Raw genomic sequence first — 12,505 nt, 5'->3', positions numbered from 1 at the left:
ATTGGGGATGGTAATATCAGCCAGTGTAACTCTACAGCATGCCTGTAATGAGAGCTCATTGAGAATGCAGTCCTGGATCTCACAGCATTAAGCATTCTCCTCATGTTTCACATAAATGCATTCTGCCCTCCTGAGAGGATGGGCAGTGTATTTCTCTTCCTCCTTCAAAGTGTTAGCAAAAGGAAAAATTCACCACATCCAGTCACTTGCAGGATACAGTATACTGGTTTCTGGTATGAGCTGAGCATCCATAGTTTGGTAGCACTAGGTTTTTTTTTTTGGCTAGCATTATGGACTGCAGTATTGCGTGATCTACCTGATGGAGGCTAAGAGGACAGCAACACACGATACCTCCCAGAGCTGGAGCTGGCATTACTGGGTCTTCACCTGTTGTACCCTGCTTTCCTCTGTGCAAGCTACTGAGGATGGGATGCACATTTCTGTTGCTTAAATCTGAAGCAAAACTGATCATTCCACTCTGATGTTTTGACAACACTGTTGGTTAAGCAGTTGCTGCCTTGTCTTAAACTATTGTGTCTAAAAAACAAATCTGAAGGCAGAAGCTGTGACTTTGTCACAGCACAGGAATCATTTTATGTCATATCAAAGGGGAGACGCAGCAGCATAGGAGAAGAAAGGCAGGAGATTCTCAAATGTAAACTTGACATGTTTATCCACAATGCATTCAAAGGGAGCTGTAGAGTTCAGAGACACACAGCCCTCTCTCTCTGAGCTGCAGACATTACTTTGCTACCATACTCCTGGGACACACACTGCAAACAGCGAGAAGGTAAGGATTATAATTACTCATAAAGCACTTCTATTTGTAGTCAGATAGTGTGACAATATACGTTTATTAGAGAAGAAAAAAGCAATTTGTCATTTTGACACAGAAAGGGAATTTTCTCTTAGTAATAGGTAAATAAACAATGTTATTTGCTATGTGATGAACCCTTACAGTAATTCAAAGTATTTCTAGATTTCAGTCTTGCAGAAAATGTAACGCTAACTGTTGCTTGTTCATATTCTATTTACAGTATTTGCTTTGATTTGTTTATATTGTTTGTCTTTTACTCTGTTGTATATTTGCTTTTTGCTTTAAACACGTTTCTCAAAACACGTTGACCATGGCAGACTGTTTGTATAGATAACTATAAAATGTTGGCTTCCTTTGATAAAAGATAAGTGGTCTTGGGTCATAGATCCCAGAACATTGTGATAAATTATTCAGGATAGTTTTTCACCTGGTGCTTATTTGGTGTTGGAGCATTTTCGCCGAATATGTGCTTTTTGACATCCAAGTTGATGAATTTGTTTATCAAAAAAGTAGTTCTTTCTTTTTTCCTTAAGAAAAATGGGTCTTAACAGAATCTAATGCTCAACTTAATGTATTATTGATTTATTGTCTTTGTATTTTCATAATGCTCATAACTGCTATTTTAATTATGATACATTTTTTCAGAATTATATACATTATATGTTTCTTTTGTTATCATTGCAGTGTATCGGGTTGATTCTATTAGCCCCAATGATTTTCCTTGTGTGAATCATCGTGACAGAGGTCACACTTTATGGCCGCCAGAATTCACACTAAAGTGCCATTTGGTGCAAATTCAGGCTGAAACCAGCCAACCATGGGTGTGAGATCAGATGCCATTGACATTACGATTGCCACTGTGGCAATGGCACCTGGAAGACTTGGCATATAATAGGAAAGACCCCTATGTTTAGATAGTATGCATATTTGAAACTATACCTTATGGATGGTATTCATAATGCTTAAGTACTGTGTGAGAACAGGCAATGTTACTGTAGATAAAGAATAGACTGAGATTAGTTTGTTTACATCTAATAAAATTAATTAATTAAATAACCTAATAGCTCAATGTTTTATTGTGATAGGACCAGGCTCATAACAAATACATATTTATGGAGATTGGCTAAAAGTGTTTGTTACTTGAAGATATATATAGGTATGGTACGTGTGGTGAATTCTATCATTTTATTGTGATGGAAAATGTGCTGAATCATCAGCCTCCAAGATACAGCACAAGCCAATTGCTGGTTCCTCTTATAGATAAGTAGTCACCGTGTTATTAACTCCACGTTTGCAACTTGAATGCGGATTTTATTATTAAGATACTGGAAGAAAGAGAATAATTTTGGGAAATGGCATTATGTGATAGAACATCTAAAAATGCCCATTTCATATGTTCTATGACAGATTAGAATGTAATTGATTTGAAAATTCTTTCACATAGTTTTTATTCAGCTATAATATAAAATGTGACAAATATCAGTGGTCAAATTAATAACAGTTTGTTTTAAGAGAGGGACAGTGGTCACCATTTATTTGTTTATTTATTGGAGACGTGGAACGCATGAAATCGTTAGCAGCAATGAAGTACTGTAAGCTATAGTGTATGTTGGAATGATATGGGTAACTTAACACCCCATATGCGACATGGGAGAGATGTGGGTGTCATTATTTTAAAGGAAACATACATTGTTTTGTGTTATGAATGGATCTTAATACAGTATACCCAGTCTCTATATATCAATGGGAAATATTAAAAAATATAGCTACAGTACAACTACATATGAACCAGTCCATTCATAACAACAAAAATCAATACTTTCTTTTCATGAGCCAATTTTTAAGCATAACATAATAATCACTTCAAAATAATATTAAGATACTGAGTTTTATCTTTCTCTTGTATATTCAGTGTTGGACTGGCCTACAGGGGCACAGGGGAAGCCACCATCTACTCTAAAGGGATCCAAACATTATGGCAACGTGTCCCCTCAGACGGGTTCCTTTTTTAAAATCTATTTAATGTATCGACATTAGCACCTCCTCAGGCAGTGAGTTCCACACCTTTGCGGCCTTCGCCTTAAAGAACCCCTTCCTTCTGAAGGTATGAAACCTCCTATCCTCTGGTCTAAGCGGATGGCTTCAAATAGTTTGGTGAAAGTTCTTTATATTACCCTCTGATGTATTTATACATGTTAAGCATGTCTCCATTTAACCCCTTCCCGACATTTGACGTACATGTACGTCATGGCCGGGATGTACTTCCCGACACATGACGTACATGTACGTCATGGCTTTAAACTTTCCCCGCGTCTATAGACGCGGTGACAGTTTGGAGATGTCTGCTGTCCCTGACAGCAGACATCCCCCCGCGCCGCCCAGGGGGGGCAGCGATGCCCCCCCGTTCGGCGATCGCTGTGATTAGCTGTTCAAATGTGAACAGCCAATTACAGCGTTTTCTGTGTACCGGCGAATAACGTTTGCCGGTGACACAGGGATCGGTGGTGATTGGTGCTGTAAAGTACAGCACCAATCACCACGGGGTGTAAGGGTGACACTGGTGTCACCCCACCTCACCCCACCCGCCCCCAAAGGCCGTGATTGGTCCGTCAGACCGACGGACCAATCACAGCCATGGAGGGTGATTTAAACTAACGGTGACTGCACTGCAGACGCCATTCCGGTCTGGAATTGCGTGCAGTGCGGTCACCGTGCCTATCTGCCGTGATATACTGACCTGATCCTTGCAAATACTTACTTGATCACTGCTTGTAGCGTGCTGGATGCTTCCTGGATCTTGTGACTTCTTGTGACTTCCTGTGTTGTGCTGCTGCAGTGTGATAGAGTTATAGATAGAGAGATAGAGAGAGATAGAGAGAGATAGAAAGAGATAGTGACAGAGAGTGCTATATTTTGTGTCTGCTGCCCCCCCCCCCCCCCTCTGTTGTGCTGATCAGTATATCTGTGCTGATCAGCAACTTTTTGGGGGTGCTGGTTTTTTTTTTATATATATACAGCTGTGCTGCGTGTGCAACTGACTGCTGCCCCCCCTTTTGTGCTGATCAGTATAAATTAACTGATCAGCAACTTTTTGGGGGTCCAGGTTTTTTTTTATATATATATACCTGTCAGTGCTGCTGCTGCAGTGTCATAGAGTGATAGATAGTGAGAGATAGAGAGATAGAGAGAGATAGTGACAGAGAGTGATAGAGAGTGCTATATTTTGTGTCTGCTGCCCCCCCTTTTGTGCTGATCAGTATATCTGTGCTGATCAGCAACTTTTTGGGGGTGCAGGGTTTTTTTTTATATATATAACTGTCAGTGCTGCTTCTGCAGTGTCATAGAGTGATAGATAGTGAGAGATAGAGAGATAGAGAGAGATAGTGACAGAGAGTGATAGAGAGTGCTATATTTTGTGTCTGCTACCCCCCTTTTGTGCTGATCAGTATATCTGTGCTGATCAGCAACTTTTTGGGGGTGCAGGGTTTTTTTTTTTTATATATACCTGTCAGTTGCTGCCAGTTGCACTGTCAGTTGCACCAAAGGTTGTGCACCTGCTGCCCCTCACTGGTAATCAGTGTCGCATCAGTGATCACCTTTTTTTTTTTGAGGGTGCTGTGGGGTCTTTTTTTAATTTTTTTTTTACACACACTGTGATTTTGTGGGTGTCCTGTGGCCACTGTGCGCCGATCAGTGACGTACATCACTGATCAGCTTTTTCGGCACAGGGTTGATCTATTATTATTTTTTTGATCAAATTCCTGTTGCCTTTGAGCGCTGTTCAGTGACGGACGTTACTGACCAACATCTGTGCTCAATTTTTGGCGCAGGACCTTTTTTTTTTTTTTTTTCTGCACTACATACACACTACACACTACATACCCCCCGGGTTGAAATAAAGTTTGTACCCCCCCCCCTACACTATACACGTGTTGAAACATTTCACTACCAGAAACACAAAAATAAAAATGTCATCCCAAATGTCATCCCAAATGTCATCCCAGTCATCCAGAAGAATGTATTCAGCGGAGGAGGCATATGCCATGCTTGCCTCTGACTCTGACACAGCCAGTGATGCAAGCGGGGAATTTGAAGGATTCGTCTTAAGCTCCTCTTCCTCCTCTAGTGATGAGGGACCCCCTCAAAGACGCCCCCGTAGAGCAGCTGAGACCCCCCCCCAATAATTGATCTCGTATGGACCCCACCACCAGACAATTTTGAGCCCCAGGTTCCTGAGTTTTTGGCCATCCCAGGAATCTAATTTGATTCCACAGGTCTCAGAGAAATTGACTTTTTCAAATTATTTTTCTCTGATGATTTTATAAATTTAATGGTGGACCAAACTAATTTATATGCCCAGCAGTTTATTGCTCAAAACCCCACGTCATCATTTGCTAGGTGGACCCCTGTAGATGCAGTAGAGATGATGACGTTTTGGGGTCTGGTGTTTCATATGGGCATAGTAAAAAAGCCAGAAATTAGGCAATATTGGAGTACAGATGTTCTGTACAGCACCCCATTTTACCGTATGGCCATGACCCGGACTCGTTTTGAGTTAATCCTTAATTTTTTGCATTACAACGATAATGCACAGTGCCCACCCAGAGATGATCCCACCTTTGACCGGCTATTCAAAGTCAGGCCGGTCATTGATCATTTCAGTGCCAAATTTGCAGAGATGTACATCCCAGATAAATTCATTTGCATAGACGAGTCCCTTATACATTTTAAAGGAAGGGTTAAATTCCGCCAGTACCTTCCCAATAAGAGGACAAGGTATGGCATAAAAATGTATAAGCTGTGTGAAAGCACCTCAGGGTACACTCACAGGTTTAGGGTATATGAAGGGAAGGATTCAAGAATTGAACCGCCAGAATGCCCCCCCTCCCTCGTAGGTGTTAGTGGAAAAATTGTCTGGGATTTAGTGCACCCCTTCCTGGATAAAGGTTATCACCTCTATGTGGATAACTTTTACACTAGCATCCCCCTGTTTAAGGCCCTTGGTTCAAGAGGTACAGCAGCTTGCGGTACTGTGCGCAAGAACCAAAGAGGCCTCCCAAAAACGCACATTGCCCAAGTAATGAGAAGGGGTGAAAGCAGGGCACAATCCACCGAAAATATGTTGTTGGTCAAATATAAGGACAAGAGGGATGTCCTTATACTGACAACAATTCATGGAGACAGTACCACCTCCGTCCCTGTACGAGGTACCAGTACCCACACCTCAAAACCTAATTGTATCCTGGATTACAATAAGTACATGGGCGGAGTGGATCTTTCAGATCAGGTACTGAAGCCGTACAGTGCCCTGCGGAAAACAAAAATCTGGTACAAGAAGCTGGCCGTGTATATCATCCAGATGGCACTGTATAATGCTTACGTGCTATTCCGTTCTACCAGCCAGAGGGGGACATTTATGCACTTTCAAGAGGAAGTCATAAAGGGCCTAATATTTGGGAACCAGCAGGCAGAGGGCCCCAGTACTTCTAGTACTGGCCCCCGTATTGTACCAGGGCAGCATTTTCCTGATGAAATCCCCTCCACTGGAAAAAAGGGCAGGACACAAAAAAGGTGCAAAGTTTGCTATAAAAAGGGAATAAGAAAGCAAACTATTTTCCAGTGTGACACTTGCCCCGACAAACCCGGCCTATGTATAAAGGAGTGTTTTAAAATATACCACACATCTATGGATTATTAGGTTCATCATTTCACCGTGCTTCGGGGGTCTTGCTAATGCCACATAGCACCCACCATTCATTCCACCAGAATCTGAGCCGCAAAATCCAAAAATCACTCCTTCCCTTCTGAGTCCTGCCATGCACCCAACTGGTATTTTTTGGTCACATGTGAGGCATTGCCGTACTCGGGAGAAATTGGGGCACAGATTTTGGGGTGCTTTTTCTCCTTCATACCTTATGAAAATGAAAAATTTTGAGCCAGAACTGCATTTTTGTGTAAAAAAATGTAATTTTTCATTTTCACAGCCCAGTTGTACCAAAATTGGTGAAACCCCTGGGGGTTTTAAATGTACACTATACCCCTAGATGAATTCCCTGAGGGGTGTAGTTTGCAAAATGGGGTCACTTGTGGGGGGGTTCCACTGTATCGGTGCTTTGGGGGTCTTGCTAATGCGACATGGCACCCACCAACATTCCACCAGAATCTGTGCTGCAAAATCCAAATATCACTCCTTCCCTTCTGAGTCCTGCCATTTTTTGGTCACACATGAGGCATTGCCGTACTCGGGAGAAATTGGGGCACAGATTTTGGGGTGCTTTGTCTCCTACATTCCTTGTGAAAATGAAAAATTTTGAGCCAGAACTGCATTTTTGTGTAAAAAAATTTAATTTTTCATTTTCACAGCCCAGTTGTACCAAAATTGGTGAAACCCCTGGGGGTTTGAAATGTACACTATACCCCTAGATGAATTCCCTGAGGGGTGTAGTTTGCAAAATGGGGTCACTTGTGGGGGGGGTTCCACTGTATTGGTGCTTTGGGGGTCTTGCTAATGCGACATAGCACCCACCAACATTCCACCAGAATGTGTGCTGCAAAATCCAAATATCACTCCTTCCCTTCTGAGTCCTGCCATTTTTTGGTCACACATGAGGCATTGCCGTACTCGGGAGAAATTGGGGCACAGATTTTGGGGTGCTTTGTATCCTTCATTCCTTGGGAAAATGAAAAATTTTGAGCCAGAACTGCATTTTTGTGTAAAAAATGTAATTTTTCATTTTCACTGCCCAGTTGTACTACAATTGGTGAAACCCCTGGGGGTTTGAAATGTACACTATACCCCTAGATGAATTCCCTGAGGGGTGTAGTTTGCAAAATGGGGTCACTTGTGGGGGGGTTCCACTGTATTGGTGCTTCGGGGGTCTTGCTAATGCGACATAGCACCCACCAACATTCCACCAGAATCTGAGCTGCAAAATCCAAAAATTACTCCTTCCCTTCTGAGTCCTGCCATGCACCCAAATGGTATTTTTTGGTCACATGTGAGGCATTGCCGTACTCGGGAGAAATTGGGGCACAGATTTTGGGGTGCTTTGTCTCCTTCATTCCTTGGGAAAATAAAAAATTTTGAGCCAGAACTCCATTTTTGTGTAAAAAATTTAATTTTTCATTTTCACTGCCCAGTTGTACCACAATTGGTGAAACCCCTGGGGGTTTGAAATGTACACTATACCCCTAGATGAATTCCCTGAGGGGTGTAGTTTGCAAAATGGGGTCACTTGTGGGGGGGTTCCACTGTATTGGTGCTTCGGGGGTCTTGCTAATGCGACATAGCACCCACCAACATTCCACCAGAATCTGAGCTGCAAAATCCAAAAATCACTCCTTCCCTTCTGAGTCCTGCCATGCACCCAAATGGTATTTTTTGGTCACATGTGAGGCATTGCCGTACTCGGGAGAAATTGGGGCACAGATTTTGGGGTGCTTTGTCTCCTTCATTCCTTGGGAAAATAAAAAATTTTGAGCCAGAACTCCATTTTTGTGTAAAAAATTTAATTTTTCATTTTCACTGCCCAGTTGTACCACAATTGGTGAAACCCCTGGGGGTTTGAAATGTACACTATACCCCTAGATGAATTCCCTGAGGGGTGTAGTTTGCAAAATGGGGTCACTTGTGGGGGGGTTCCACTGTATTGGTGCTTCGGGGGTCTTGCTAATGCGACATAGCACCCACCAACATTCCACCAGAATCTGAGCTGCAAAATCCAAAAATTACTCCTTCCCTTCTGAGTCCTGCCATGCACCCAAATGGTATTTTTTGGTCACATGTGAGGCATTGCCGTACTCGGGAGAAATTGGGGCACAGATTTTGGGGTGCTTTGTCTCCTTCATTCCTTGGGAAAATAAAAAATTTTGAGCCAGAACTCCATTTTTGTGTAAAAAATTTAATTTTTCATTTTCACTGCCCAGTTGTACCACAATTGGTGAAACCCCTGGGGGTTTGAAATGTACACTATACCCCTAGATGAATTCCCTGAGGGGTGTAGTTTGCAAAATGGGGTCACTTGTGGGGGGGTTTCACTGTATTGGTGCTTCGGGGGTCTTGCTAATGCGACATAGCACCCACCAACATTCCACCAGAATCTGAGCTGCAAAATCCAAAAATCACTCCTTCCCTTCTGAGTCCTGCCATGCACCCAAATGGTATTTTTTGGTCACATGTGAGGCATTGCCGTACTCGGGAGAAATTGGGGCACAGATTTTGGGGTGCTTTGTCTCCTTCATTCCTTGGGAAAATAAAAAATTTTGAGCCAGAACTCCATTTTTGTGTAAAAAATTTAATTTTTCATTTTCACTGCCCAGTTGTACCACAATTGGTGAAACCCCTGGGGGTTTGAAATGTACACTATACCCCTAGATGAATTCCCTGAGGGGTTTAGTTTGCAAAATGGGGTCACTTGTGGGGGGGTTCCACTGTATTGGTGCTTCGGGGGTCTTGCTAATGCGACATAGCACCCACCAACATTCCACCAGAATCTGAGCTGCAAAATCCAAAAATCACTCCTTCCCTTCTGAGTCCTGCCATGCACCCAAATGGTATTTTTTGGTCACATGTGAGGCATTGCCGTACTCGGGAGAAATTGGGGCACAGATTTTGGGGTGCTTTGTCTCCTTCATTCCTTGGGAAAATAAAAAATTTTGAGCCAGAACTCCATTTTTGTGTAAAAAATTTAATTTTTCATTTTCACTGCCCAGTTGTACCACAATTGGTGAAACCCCTGGGGGTTTGAAATGTACACTATACCCCTAGATGAATTCCCTGAGGGGTGTAGTTTGCAAAATGGGGTCACTTGTGGGGGGGTTCCACTGTATTGGTGCTTCGGGGGTCTTGCTAATGCGACATAGCACCCACCAACATTCCACCAGAATCTGTGCTGCAAAATCCAAATATCACTCCTTCCCTTCTGAGTCCTGCCATTTTTTGGTCACATGTGAGGCATTGCCGTACTCGGGAGAAATTGGGGCACAGATTTTGGGGTGCTTTGTCTCCTTCATTCCTTGTTAAAATGAAAAATTTTGAGCCAGAACTGCATTTTTGTGTAAAAAATGTAATTTTTCATTTGCACAGCCCAGTTGTATCAAAATTGGTGAAACCCCTGGGGGTTTGAAATGTACACTATACCCCTAGATGAATTCCCTGAGGGGTGTAGTTTGCAAAATGGGATCACTTGTGGGGGGGTTCCACTGTATTGGTGCTTCGGGGGTCTTGCTAATGCGACATAGCACCCACCAACATTCCACCAGAATCTGAGCTGCAAAATCCAAATATCACTCCTTCCCTTCTGAGTCCTGCCATGCACCCAAATGGTACTTTTTGGTCACATGTGAGGCATTGCCGTACTCGGGAGAAATTGGGGCACAGATTTTGGGGTGCATTGTCTCCTTCATTCCTTGGGAAAATGAAAAATTTTGAGCCAGAACTGCATTTTTGTGTAAAAAATGTAATTTTTCATTTTCACAGCCCAGTTGTACCACAATTGGTGAAACCCCTGGGGGTTTGAAATGTACACTATACCCCTAGATGAATTCCCTGAGGGGTGTAGTTTGCAAAATGGGGTCACTTGTGGGGGGGTTCCTAACTTTTAGCATATTATGGTGCCTAGAAACCTACATGGTGCCTAAAAAATAATCTCATAAAAAGGAGGCTCCAAAATCAAGTAGGTGCTCCTTCTATTATGAAGCCTGTAGTTTGATCAACGTGCACACTAGGGCCACATATAGGATATTTATGAAAACAAAAGAATTGGGGGAATCAATTTTTAGCCACATTTCTCTAGTAAAATCTACTGTGTTCCTTAGAAAAATGTATTAAAATTGCAAATCTGCAAAAAAAATGAAATTTTGAAATTTCACCTACACTTTGTTTTAATTCCTGTGAAACACCTAAAGGGTTAACAAACTTCCAAAATGCTGTTTTGAATACTGTGAGGGGTGCAGTTTTTGAAATGGCATCATTTATGGGGGTGTCTCACATACAAGTCCCTCAAAGTCACATCAGAACTGAACTGGTCCCTAAAAAAATCAGTGTTTGAAATTTTCTTGAATATTTGAGAATTTGCTATTCATATTTTAAGCCTCCTAGTGTCCAAAAAATTTAAAAGGAAGTTGAAATAATGATGGAAACATAAAGTAGACATATGGTCTATGTTAGTTATTAACTATTTTGAGTGGTATGATTATTTGTCTCACAAGCAGAAAATTTAACATTTTGCAAATTGCTAAATTTTCCATTTTTTTACGACATTTTGGTATTTTTCACAAAAAAACACAGACTGTATCGACCAAAATTTACCACTAACTTGAAGTACAATGTGTCACGAGAGAACAATCTCAAAATCACTGGGATAAGTAAAAGCAAAAAAAAGTTATCCCCACTTAAGTGATACATGTCAGATTTGAAAAAAAGGGCTCTGTCAGGAAGGCAAAAACTGGCTGCGTCAGGAAGGGGTTAAATGTCTTTTTTTCAAGCATATTATTCCTATCTTGGATAATCTGTCTAGGTAAAACATGTTTTCCATCCCTTTAATTAGCTTAAATAGTGTTTTTTTGTAGTGTAGGGCCCAGAATTGCACTCTGAACTCTAGTTGAGGCCTCCTCTATTTGACAAGTTTCTGGTTTTGCCTATCAGATTGATCATAATTTTTTATTGGTTTTGAGCCACCAATCAAAGGCACCCCTGCAAGTACCGCAAGACATATATCCCCAAAAACCTTGATTAAAGTCACTTAAACATTAAAAGAAAAAAAAACAGAAAAAAAATAGATCTACGTTTTTGGATGTTCCATCTAAAAAGTAGGACAGAAATATGTAATTGGGAATTGTTGATTTGTGAAAATTGCCATAGACTTTATAATGCTCAGTTACTGTATATGTCTATTGCTGACAGATTTACATGTAATATTTATTATTAGGTTCCTATATCTTCCACAATGCTCTTGCTCCATGTATTTATGCAAATGATGCTTACTACGTTCATTTTCTTTTTCTAAACTACCTCTACATGCTCAGTTTGGTGGAATAATAACTGCTATACATATTTCCAGAAGCAATTGTTTCAGTTGTCAGGGAGGTAAACAATGTTATCGAGTACATTCCTGTCATTGCCCAATATCAGTATTTGCTATGAGAAAGTATTTTTAGAATGTGTCACAATGTTATTGGACAGGAACATATTAACAATACTTTTACAAGTGATGCTAAATTTGCACATAACCCACTATAAGGCACTATTTAAAAATAAATAAATGTATATGCTACATGTGATATGCACACTGTGGGCCTGATTCATGTTTGTAATTAAAGCAGAAAATCAAGCAACAGGGCAAAACCATGCTGCGTTTCAGGTGAGGCAGATGTAACATGTACAGAGATTTGGGTGCGGTGTGCAAAAATAAAGCTGTCTTGTGGGCAACATACAAAAGCAGCTAGTATTTATCCTGCACAGAGAAAATATAAATGTATTTGCACCACTTGCATGGCAACATGTTGTGTTCCAGATACAAACTTACTTGCATTTTTTGTTTTACCTACAAAAAGGAATCAGGCTTCATTTCTTAAAAAGCATACAGATGGAGTGCGATTCATCTTGGCTGGGGCTGGCGATTCTATCTCCAGCCCCCTGCCAGCCGCAAGTGTAACACCCCAATAAGGGTTAATGTTTATACATAAACT

General features: G+C 41.3%; 1 protein-coding gene across 3 annotated transcripts in view; it reads left to right on the top strand.

The window, feature by feature from the left end:
- The window catches only part of FRMPD4 (FERM and PDZ domain containing 4), a 395,081-nt gene that overhangs the window by 158,562 nt on the left and 224,014 nt on the right, over positions 1–12,505 (top strand). The window contains exon 1 of one of the 3 annotated variants that reach the window (XM_083174316.1): positions 123–790. The exons of the other annotated variants lie outside the window; for them this stretch is intronic. The gene's annotated coding sequence lies outside the window, so the exon portion shown is untranslated. Of the gene's footprint in view, positions 1–122; positions 791–12,505 lie in introns of those variants that run through there. 3 annotated transcript variants of the gene reach the window in all.

This window comes from Crinia signifera, chromosome 2 (genome assembly GCF_055691185.1).
Source record: "Crinia signifera chromosome 2, ASM5569118v1, whole genome shotgun sequence".
Classification (NCBI taxonomy): Eukaryota; Metazoa; Chordata; class Amphibia; order Anura; family Myobatrachidae; genus Crinia; species Crinia signifera.
This window is presented reverse-complemented; position numbering and strand designations above follow the sequence as displayed.